Here is a 10,000-nt window from a genome sequence, read left to right as displayed (position 1 = left end):
CCGAGGACTGAGTCCTCGAGGCTGGCCGGAGAACACAGGAGCGTCGTCATCGTCCTCGCGGCGGCGGCGTAGGGCGCCGTGGTGGCCCGCGGCATCTCAGGTGGGCCTAAAACAATTAAGCTAGGTTCGAACCCAGGACGGAGTCCGGACCGAGTCCCCGCGATTAAGAACGCGGTCCCCCGCCCGCCCGCCCGCCCACACACGCCAGATCTCCGTCCTGCCCCCACCCCCACCCCCGTCCTGACACTACGACCCCGGGTCAAGTGCGGCGTGTCCCGAACCGGCAGGAGGCCTCATACTTGCCGATTGCCGGTTCGGCCGCGCACTCGGACCTGCTCCCAAAGTCCTCCCCATAGTAGGTCTGGACCCCCCTTATCTCAGCATTTGTCTTGCGCGGGCGGAAGGCGATTTTCTCCCCGACGAGAGGCTTGCCGGCCGCCAAGGCCCGGGACGTCTGCGGCAAAAGTCCGACGGCGCGTGGTAGCTCAGAAGGCTGTTTCGGTGAAAGAGTCCTGCGGTAATGGCGCCTTCTTAATAATAGTAACTTGAATAAAAATAACATAAGACAACACGAATAACGGGAGTAGAAGAAGAAGAATTAGGGAGGAAGAAAGCGTAATATAGTGAAGTAGATGGTTTTGTATTCTTATGAGTTGTTTGATTTTGAGTGAGTGAGTGGGATGTGTTGTTTTGGTTGCGTCTTATGTTTTTCTTTTATGGTTCTGTTGTGTCTTATTCTTTTTGTTGTGCCCTCTAATTATTCTTTTTCTGTCTCACTGTGTTGATGTATCGCATTGTTTTGTTGTGTCTTATGTTCTTGTACCTTATTGTAGGTCACTGCCACCGGGGATAAAATCATTTGCAATCAATAACAAATAATAAAAATAATAATATGGTTAAGTATTTGTAAATCATTAAAATTGGGCTTGCGGTGCCCCGTCTCGAAAGAAATCATCGTATAGCCGTTAACGCATTAAAAGTAAGTCATGTAAGAGACTACGCCTGTGTTTGATGGGTTGTATTGGGACGGTCGCTTCCTGAGGCCAATTCAGACGGCGAGTATAGTTACGGGGCTGCTTCGAAGCACGAGACCGTGCCGTGATAGCGCCTTCCTAAGAATAAGAAATAGAACGAATATAACTTCAGCGGCTAAGTCCGAAATATTCCAAAATGCAGTAAAATATTCTTAATTGAAAAAAAATGGGCTTGCTGTGCACAATAATGCCGTTAATTGTCTAAAAATAAATTTCCGAAATTTAACTCAAAAGTCATGGCTCTGCGGCTATGTCCCGTGGTGCTTGGAACTTGAAATCAGTTCTGCGGCTATGTCCGACCGTGCGTGTTAGTTGAGTCGCTTCAGCGGCTAAGTCCGAAAATTTCCAAAATGCAGAAAAATATACATAATTGAAGAAAGTTGGCCTTGCTGTGCTTAATAATATCGTTAATAGATTAAAAATAAATTTCCGCTGTGTTAGGTGGGCCTTACTTGGACGGTACGAATTCTGCGGCTATGTCCCGTGGTGCGTGGTACTTGAAACCAGTTCTGCGGCTATGTCCGACCGTGCGTGTTAGTTGAGTCGCTTCAGCGGCTAAGTCCAAAAAATTTCCAAAATGCAGAAAAATACACATAATTGAAGAAAATTGGGCTTGCTGTGCTTAATAATATCGTTAATAGATTAAAAATAAATTTCCGCTGTGTTAGCTGGGCCTTACATGGACGGTACGAATTCTGCGGCTATGTCCCGTGGTGCGTGGTACTTGAAACCAGTTCTGCGGCTATGTCCGACCGTGCGTGTTAGTTGAGTCGCTTCAGCGGCTAAGTCCAAAAAATTTCCAAAATGCAGAAAAATACACATAATTGAAGAAAATTGGGCTTGCTGTGCTTAATAATATCGTTAATAGATTAAAAATAAATTTCCGCTGTGTTAGCTGGGCCTTACTTGGACGGTACGAATTCTGCGGCTATGTCCCGTGGTGCGTGGTACTTGAAACCAGTTCTGCGGCTATGTCCGACCGTGCGTGTTAGTTGAGTCGCTTCAGCGGCTAAGTCCGAAAATTTCCAAAATGCAGAAAAATATTCATAATTGAAGAAAGTTGGCCTTGCTGTGCATAGTAATGCCGTTAATTGACTAAAAATAAATTTCCGCTGTGTTAGGTGGGCCTTACTTGGACGGGACGAATTCTGCGGCTATGTCCCGTGGTGCGTGGTACTTGAAATCAGTTCTGCGGCTATGTCCGACCGTGCGTGTTAGTTGAGTCGCTTCAGCGGCTAAGTCCAAAAAATTTCCAAAATGCAGAAAAATACACATAATTGAAGAAAATTGGGCTTGCTGTGCTTAATAATATCGTTAATAGATTAAAAATAAATTTCCGCTGTGTTAGGTGGGCCTTACTTGGACGGTACGAATTCTGCGGCTATGTCCCGTGGTGCGTGGTACTTGAAACCAGTTCTGCGGCTATGTCCGACCGTGCGTGTTAGTTGAGTCGCTTCAGCGGCTAAGTCCGAAAATTTCCAAAATGCAGAAAAATATACATAATTGAAGAAAATTGGCCTTGCTGTGCTTAATAATGTCGTTAATAGATTAAAAATAAATTTCCGCTGTGTTAGCTGGGCCTTACTTGGACGGTACGAATTCTGCGGCTATGTCCCGTGGTGCGTGGTACTTGAAACCAGTTCTGCGGCTATGTCCGACCGTGCGTGTTAGTTGAGTCGCTTCAGCGGCTAAGTCCGAAAATTTCCAAAATGCAGAAAAATATACATAATTGAAGAAAATTGGCCTTGCTGTGCTTAATAATGTCGTTAATAGATTAAAAATAAATTTCCGCTGTGTTAGCTGGGCCTTACTTGGACGGTACGAATTCTGCGGCTATGTCCCGTGGTGCGTGGTACTTGAAACCAGTTCTGCGGCTATGTCCGACCGTGCGTGTTAGTTGAGTCGCTTCAGCGGCTAAGTCCGAAAATTTCCAAAATGCAGAAAAATATACATAATTGAAGAAAATTGGCCTTGCTGTGCTTAATAATGTCGTTAATAGATTAAAAATAAATTTCCGCTGTGTTAGCTGGGCCTTACTTGGACGGTACGAATTCTGCGGCTATGTCCCGTGGTGCGTGGTACTTGAAACCAGTTCTGCGGCTATGTCCGACCGTGCGTGTTAGTTGAGTCGCTTCAGCGGCTAAGTCCAAAAAATTTCCAAAATGCAGAAAAATACACATAATTGAAGAAAATTGGGCTTGCTGTGCTTAATAATATCGTTAATAGATTAAAAATAAATTTCCGCTGTGTTAGGTGGGCCTTACTTGGACGGTACGAATTCTGCGGCTATGTCCCGTGGTGCGTGGTACTTGAAACCAGTTCTGCGGCTATGTCCGACCGTGCGTGTTAGTTGAGTCGCTTCAGCGGCTAAGTCCAAAAAATTTCCAAAATGCAGAAAAATATACATAATTGAAGAAAGTTGGCCTTGCTGTGCATAGTAATGCCGTTAATTGACTAAAAATAAATTTCCGCTGTGTTAGCTGGGCCTTACTTGGACGGTACGAATTCTGCGGCTATGTCCCGTGGTGCGTGGTACATGAAACCAGTTCTGCGGCTATGTCCCACCGTGCGTGTTACTTGAGTCGCTTCAGCGGCTAAGTCCGAAAATTTCTAAAGTGCAGAAAAATATTAAATAAAGCGGTTATATAAGTAAGTATGTGTATGTATTCTAACATATACAAAATTTAGTATGATCGGAAATGATTAAGGAAGAGAAAAACTTAATTAAAATTTCTGGCGGCAGCCGAGGGGCCATCCGCCGGTGTCCGCGGCTCTGCCTCTTCCGTGACTGACGAATGCTGAGATAAGGGGGGTCCAGACTATAGTATATGAGCTTGGCGAGCGAGGCTCTCCTCGAGCAGGGGGAAGTCTGAGATTGGACTACCGGCCGCCGGGGACCCTGTCGCCGGCAGGCCATTCGCGCTTCCGCCCCGCGTTGGCTGAGGCAGTTTAGGGCAAGAGTGGCACAAGTGCACCGACCGCCGTTTCCTTTGGGGTCGGCGCCCGTCACCCCGCTCAGTGGCCGGCGAAGACCGGCCGAGTCTCGGGTTCGAGTCGGCACAGGACACTGAGTGCAAGAGTGACACAAGTAACGGCGTTCACGGGCGGCCTCTGGGAGATTGCCCTCAGTACCACCGGGCAACGCGGGGGACTGCAGGCCTCGACCCGCGCCGCTCGATCCCCGTTTAGGGCAAGAGTGGCACAAGTGCACCGACCGCCGTGTCCTTTGGGGTCGGCGCCCGTCACCCCGCTCAGTGGCCGGCGAAGACTGGTCGAGTCTCGGGTTCGAGTCGGCACTCGAGCCTGAGTGCAAGAGTGGCACAAGTGATGGTCTTCACGGGCGGCCTCTGGGAAGCTGCCCCTAGTACCAGCGGACAACAGCGAGGGACTGCAGGCCTCGGCCCGCGCTACTTGCGACCGTTTAGGGCAAGAGGGGCACAAGTGTATCGACCGCCGTGTAATTTGTGGTCAACCCGCGCTGTTGCCTGCGAAGACCGGCCGAGTCTCGGGTTCGAGTCGGCACAGGGCACTGAGTGCAAGAGTGACACAAGTAACGGCCTTCACGGGCGGCCTCTGGGAGATTGCCCTCAGTACCACCGGGCAACGCGGGGGACTGCAGGCCTCGTCCCGCGCCGCTCGATCCCCGTTTAGGGCAAGAGTGGCACATGTGCACCGATCGCCGTCTTCAACGGGGTCGGCGCCCGTCAACCCGCGCAGTGGCCGGCGGAGGCTCCGGTTCGAGTCGGCACTCGATTCCGAGTGCAAGAGTGGCACACGTGACGGCCTTCACGGGCGGCCTCTGGGAAGCTGCACTTAGTACCAGCGGACAACCGCGGGGGAATGCTTTCCTCGGCCCGGTGTACTTGCAACCGTTTAGTGCAAGTGGGGCACAAATGCACCGACCGCCGTGTCCATCGGGGTTGGCGCACGTCAACACGCGCGGTGTCCGGCGGAGGCTCGGGCTCGAGTCGGCCCTCGACTACGAGTGCAAGAGTGGCACATGTGACGGCCTTTACAGGTGGCTTCTGTGAGCCGGCCCTTAGTACCAGCGTGCATCCGCGGGAGACTGAAGACCTCTCCCCGCGCTGCTCGAACCCCGTTTAGGGCAAGAGGGGCACATGTGCACCGATCGCCGTCTTCATCGGGGACGGCGCCCGTCAACCCACGCAGTGGCCGGCGGAGGCTCCGGTTCGAGTCGGCACTCGATTCCGAGTGCAAGAGCGGCACACGTGACGGCCTTCACGGGCGGCCTCTGGGAAGCTGCACTTAGAACCAGCGCGCATCCGCCGGGGGACTGCTGGCCTCGGCCCGCTCTACTTGCAACCGTTTAGGGCAAGTGGAGCACAAGTGCACCGACCGCCGTGTCCATCGGGGTTGGCGCACGTCATCACGCGCGGTGTCCGGCGGAGACTCGGGCTCGAGTCGGCACTCATCTACGAGTGCAAGAGTGGCACATGTGAAGGCCTTAACGGGCGGCCTCTGGGAAGCTGCACTTAGAACGAGCGCGCATCCGCCGGGGACTGAATTCCTCTCCCCGCGCTGCTCGAACCCCGTTTAGGGCATGGGGGGCACATGTGCACCGATCGCCGTCTTCATCGGGGTCGGCGCCCGTCAACCCACGCAGTGGCCGGCGGAGGCTCCGGTTCGAGTCGGCACTCGATTCCGAGTGCAAGAGTGGCACAAGTGATGGCCTTCACGGGCGGCCTCTCGGAAGCTGCACTTAGAACGAGCGCGCATCCGCCGGGGACTGAATTCCTCTCCCCGCGCTGCTCGAACCCCGTTTAGGGCAAGAGGGGCACAAGTGTACAGAAGTCCGTCTCCTGGGGAATCGCGTGCTCGGCTGCCCTCAATGGACAGGCAGAAGCAGGGGTCTGCTCGTAGGTGACTCGGCACTCGAGTGCAAGATTGGCGCAAGTGACGACTTCTCGTGCGGTCACGGTGAGGCTGCCGGCGGTGTCTCTGGCTTCTGCCGCATATATATTCCCGTTCGTGCCCTCCACGTCTTCAGATTTCAAAGTCCCATCCGTGCGTGTTAGGTAGGCCGATTTTAGGGGACCTGCCGCTCGCATTCGGCCGGGTCGCGCTCTCTGAGGCTCAGACGTTACGAGTCTCCCCTGAAAACGCCGCGCTGGCACCTTATTTTGTAGGAAAATTTCACACTTCCTCTAGTTGAACTAACGGATGCGTCGCTGATAAATTGGCCCTTTTTCCGCATAAGACGATTCCTGAGCCTTGGGTGGTGTCTGGATACATCAGGAGGACACAACTGACGGAAGAAAAGCCCGGGTCCGTCCTCCGCCCGGCAGGGGAACGATTTTACGAAAAAGGCCGGCTTCGTTCCCCTTCCCGGCAAGCAGCAGGTGGACGATTTTACGAGAAAGACCGGGTTCGTCCACCTTCCCGGCAAGCAACAGGGGAACGATTTTACGAAGAAGGCCGGCTTCGTTCCCCTTTCCGGCAAGCAACAGGAGGACGATTTGACGTTAAAGACCGGGTTCGTCCTCCTTCCCGGCAAGCAACAGGGGAACGATTTTACGAAAAAGGCCGGCTTCGTTCCCCTTCCCGGCAAGCAGCAGGTGGACGATTTGACGATAAAGACCGGGTTCGTCCACCTTCCCGGCAAGCAACAGGGGAACGATTTTACGAAAAAGACCGGCTTCGTTCCCCTTCCCGGCAAGCAGCAGGTGGACGATTTTACGAGAGAGACCGGGTTCGTCCACCTTCCCGGCAAGCAACAGGGGAACGATTTTACGAAAAAGACCGGCTTCGTTCCCCTTCCCGGCAAGCAGCAGGTGGACGATTTTACGAGAGAGACCGGGTTCGTCCACCTTCCCGGCAAGCAACAGGGGAACGATTTTACGAAAAAGGCCGGCTTCGTTCCCCTTTCCGGCAAGCAACAGGAGGACGATTTGACGATAAAGACCGGGTTCGTCCTCCTTCCCGGCAAGCAACAGGGGAACGATTTTACGAAAAAGGCCGGCTTCGTTCCCCTTCCCGGCAACCAGCAGGTGGACGATTTGACGATAAAGACCGGGTTCGTCCACCTTCCCGGCAAGCAACAGGGGAACGATTTTACGAAAAAGACCGGCTTTGTTCCCCTTCCCGGCAAGCAGCAGGTGGACGATTTTACGAGAGAGACCGGGTTCGTCCACCTTCCCGGCAAGCAACAGGGGAACGATTTTACGAAAAAGGCCGGCTTCGTTCCCCTTCCCGGCAAACCCTTCGCCACCGCGATGCCGCGGCCCTCTGTCCCCCGGACACGGTCTATAGGCGGCGTATCGTGGACACACTGCAACCGACTCACTCGTAGTCCGGGCGCGTGCTAGACTCGCGATGCCAAACGGCGCTTCGGCGCTTATGCATGTCGAGTGAAGAGAGGGAAGGGTGCCCTAATGGCACCACGGTTCTGGGGGCGCTCACGTGGCGTCCCCCTAACGGCACGAAGTGGCCCCTGCTCGCAGGGGCGCACGGAGTGCGAGCGTTGAAGTATGAACTGGACCCCCTCGCCGGACCCATCCGGGACCGCGTGGAGGGGGAGGAACGAGCTCCAAGTGAGTCTTCGGTTCCCTGGTTGATCCTGCCAGTAGTCATATGCTTGTCTCAAAGATTAAGCCATGCATGTCTCAGTGCAAGCCAAATTAAGGTGAAACCGCGAATGGCTCATTAAATCAGTTATGGTTCCTTAGATGGTGGACAGTTACTTGGATAACTGTGGTAATTCTAGAGCTAATACATGCAACCGAGTCCCGACCGGAGACGGTCGGGACGCTTTTATTAGATCAAAACCAATCGGTCGCTCACGCGGCCGTTTGCCTTGGTGACTCTGAATAAATGGAGGCGGATCGCACGGTCTACGAACCGGCGACGCATCTTTCAAATGTCTGCCTTATCAACTGTCGATGGTAGGCTCTGCGCCTACCATGGTTGTAACGGGTAACGGGGAATCAGGGTTCGATTCCGGAGAGGGAGCCTGAGAAACGGCTACCACATCCAAGGAAGGCAGCAGGCGCGCAAATTACCCACTCCCGGCACGGGGAGGTAGTGACGAAAAATAACGATACGGGACTCATCCGAGGCCCCGTAATCGGAATGAGTACACTCTAAAGACTTTAACGAGTATCCATTGGAGGGCAAGTCTGGTGCCAGCAGCCGCGGTAATTCCAGCTCCAATAGCGTATATTAAAGCTGTTGCGGTTAAAAAGCTCGTAGTCGGACTTGTGTCCCACGCTGCCGGTTCACCGCCCGTCGGTGTCTAACTGGCACGCACGTGCGGACGTCCTGCCGGTGGCCCGAGCCGGCGCCCGCGGGCGATGGGGGCGGCGACGCTCCCACGCCTCGGGTCGTCTCGGGGAGGGCCTACACAATCCCGTCGCGGTGCTCTTGACCGAGTGTCACGATGGGCCGGCACTTTTACTTTGAACAAATTAGAGTGCTTAAAGCAGGCAGCAGCCGCCTGAATACCGAGTGCATGGAATAATGGAATAGGACCTCGGTTCTATTTTGTTGGTTTTCGGAAGCCCCGAGGTAATGATCAAAAGGGACAGACGGGGGCATTCGTATTGCGACGTTAGAGGTGAAATTCTTGGATCGTCGCAAGACGGACAGAAGCGAAAGCATTTGCCAAGAATGTTTTCTCTGATCAAGAACGAAAGTTAGAGGTTCGAAGGCGATCAGATACCGCCCTAGTTCTAACCATAAACGATGCCAGCCAGCAATCCGCCGAAGTTCCTCCGATGACTCGGCGGGCGGCTTCCGGGAAACCAAAGCTTTTGGGTTCCGGGGGAAGTATGGTTGCAAAGCTGAAACTTAAAGGAATTGACGGAAGGGCACCACCAGGAGTGGAGCCTGCGGCTTAATTTGACTCAACACGGGAAACCTCACCAGGCCCAGACACCGGGAGGATTGACAGATTGAGAGCTCTTTCTTGATTCGGTGGGTGGTGGTGCATGGCCGTTCTTAGTTGGTGGAGCGATTTGTCTGGTTAATTCCGATAACGAACGAGACTCTAGCCTGCTAAATAGTCGCATCCGGTATCCTCTGTGCTACCGGCGACTCCTAATCTTCTTAGAGGGACAGGCGGCTTCTAGCCGCACGAGATTGAGCAATAACAGGTCTGTGATGCCCTTAGATGTTCTGGGCCGCACGCGCGCTACACTGAAGGAATCAGCGTGTCCTCCCTGGCCGAAAGGTCCGGGTAACCCGCTGAACCTCCTTCGTGCTAGGGATTGGGGCTTGCAATTGTTCCCCATGAACGAGGAATTCCCAGTAAGCGCGAGTCATAAGCTCGCGTTGATTACGTCCCTGCCCTTTGTACACACCGCCCGTCGCTACTACCGATTGAATGATTTAGTGAGGTCTTCGGACCGGTGGGCGCGGGGTTTCGGCCCTTCGATTCCACCGGGAAGATGCCCGAACTTGATCATTTAGAGGAAGTAAAAGTCGTAACAAGGTTTCCGTAGGTGAACCTGCGGAAGGATCATTAACGGCACCGAGAGTGACCGAACAGAGAAGGAAGGCATTAAGAAACCGAGTACGGTTGCTGGCTCTGGGGGAGTGCGTAATCTCGCTTGCGAGTGGACCGCCTTCTCGTGGAAGTACCCGTGTCTGGTCATTCATGATAATACAACCTCTACTGATGACTGAAAAATAGATGACGTCAACCTGAGGGGGGACCGGTCGGCGAAAGTCGCACCGACTCCCCCCGCATGAGGGGGAAGACGCATCATAATATGTGACCACTACTGATGACTGAAAAATAGATGACGTCAACCTGAGGGGGGACCGGTCGGCGAAAGTCGCACCGTCTCCCCCCGAATGAGGGGAAGACGCATCAAAAATTAATAAAAGGAAGGCATTAAGAATGAACCAGATGAACGGGGCTCTGCGGAAGGCGTAATCTCGCCTGTGATTGGACCGGCTCTTCCTGGCAGCGGCCGGATCTCGGAGATAACGTCGTCGGCCTGAGG

The 10,000-nt window shown here is 53.6% G+C and overlaps 1 non-coding gene across 1 annotated transcript; it reads left to right on the top strand.

Annotated features, from left to right (window-relative positions):
* Positions 1-7,598: 7,598 nt before the first annotated feature.
* On the top strand, positions 7,599-9,516 carry LOC147870501 (small subunit ribosomal RNA). Its single transcript, XR_015533385.1, has one exon. It is a non-coding gene; the product is annotated as a small subunit ribosomal RNA (ribosomal RNA).
* Positions 9,517-10,000: the final 484 nt, after the last annotated feature.

Source organism: Zootermopsis nevadensis, unplaced genomic scaffold, assembly GCF_977971745.1.
Source record: "Zootermopsis nevadensis isolate Lab colony 2312 unplaced genomic scaffold, Znev_1.0 Znev_ptg000244l, whole genome shotgun sequence".
NCBI classification, from domain to species: Eukaryota; Metazoa; Arthropoda; class Insecta; order Blattodea; family Termopsidae; genus Zootermopsis; species Zootermopsis nevadensis.
Note: the sequence above shows the minus strand (reverse complement) of the source record. Positions and strands in the feature narration are given on the sequence as shown.